Source organism: Epinephelus moara, chromosome 3, assembly GCF_006386435.1.
Source record: "Epinephelus moara isolate mb chromosome 3, YSFRI_EMoa_1.0, whole genome shotgun sequence".
NCBI classification, from domain to species: Eukaryota; Metazoa; Chordata; class Actinopteri; order Perciformes; family Serranidae; genus Epinephelus; species Epinephelus moara.
The window spans coordinates 19,089,304-19,091,150 of NC_065508.1; positions in this window are offsets into that span (position 1 = coordinate 19,089,304).

Here is a 1,847-nt window from a genome sequence, read left to right on the forward strand (position 1 = left end):
ATATAGAGCATTAAGACTTTGTCTTGGAGCAGTTAATACCACACCCATCAATGCTTTGCTGGTGGAATCCAGTGAACTGCCGTTGAATTTAAGAAGAACTAAATTATCACTAGCATATTGGATAAGAATTCAGGGAAAAGGAAATGGAAATATAGCTTCTTCTGTTCTGCAAAACTGTTGGGAGTACGTAACTTTTACTGGTAAAGGGTTTGGATGGGAAATTAATAAGAAGGTGAAACAGTACAAATTAGATTCCATACAGCATAGTCCAGCAGTTATAATTAGCAGCATTCCTCCATGGATATTTCCACACAAAGTTAATCTGCAAATATTAGACAAGAAAACAGAGTGGATAAAGAATAACCTGAACATAGGATATCTGGCTCAAAAATATCTGAAGAGCAGTTATTACAGCTACCTGCAGATTTTTACAGATGGATCTAAACTCCCAAATAATGAGCATGTAGGAGCAGGCATTTACATCCCAGAGTTTGATAAAGGTATTGTCAAAAGAATTTCAAACAAGTTGTCAGTGTTCACGGCAGAAATGGTAGCAATAATAATCAGTCTTCAGTGGGTAGAGCAGGTCAAACCACTTAAAGTAGTTATATGTTCAGATTCTGCAGCTGCAATGCAGAGTATTCAATCTGGAGAAACAGCTCGAGAAGATGTACTGTTAGAAGTGTACTTGATTTTATTGAACCTACAGCATCTAGGGATAGATGTCCACTTCTGTTGGATTCCGGCGCATGCAGGCATCGAGGGAAATGAGATAGCAGACAAACTGGCTAAAAGTGCATTAAACAAAAATGAAAATGATATTTTAGATCTTTGTTTTGGGAGAGAAGAGGCAAAATCAATAATCCACCAGGGAATTAAGACAAAATGGCAGGAAATATGGAATAACGACACAAAGGGTAGGGAATATTACAAAATTCAAAGGTCTGTCAGAGTGAAAAGGTCCAGAGGGAAATGTAGGAAAGAAGATGTCACGTTCACTAGGTTAAGACTAGGACACACAGGACTAAACAGTACACTGTTTATCATGAAAAAGAGAGAATCAGATAAATGTGAAACTTGTGGACTTAGAGAAACTGTTGAACATGTACTATTTGGATGTAGGAAATTCATTACAGAAAGGAAAAGGTTGAAGGATGGTGTGGTCAAAATGGGTAGGGAATAGAGCATCAAAGGGCTCCTAGAGCTAGGAGAGAAACAGACTCAGGTTCAAAAGCATCAAAGGGCTCCTAGAGCTAGGAGAGAAACAGACTCAGGTTCAAAGGGCAGTTCTTAAGTACATATATGAAACAGGATTAATGTCCAGAATATGAGTATTTATTATTGATTTTTTTTTTTTTTTCCTTAAATCTATGAAATGAACCCAGTATAAAGTCATGATGTTACACACTCCGATACAGTAGGTGGCGGCATGCACCTTTAACGTTGGTTTGTAGCCCGCCATTAAAACAGAATAATAATAATAATAATAATAATAATAATAATAATAATAATAATAATAATCTGCCTGTAGTGAAACCGGGACTAACCAGTGCTTCCTCCTCAGGCTCCACTTCACTCAGCTGCCCTACAGATCCACTGCTTCTTCCCACTTTAACCTGAATAACAAACCGGAGCTAGCTGGGAGCGGCTAGCGGAGCGTTAGCCGCAGCATGACCGGAGGGAAGCACAGTCAGTTAGCCTCCGCTAGTCTCTGAGCTAGCCCCGGCTCTCCGTTTGGATACAACCAGAGCTCCGAGCCCTGGTTTGTTAGTCATCACAGTGTTTGTCAGCAGACGCAGATCGACATTTTCTCACTCGGGGAACATGACTGCGCCCTCTGGATACCT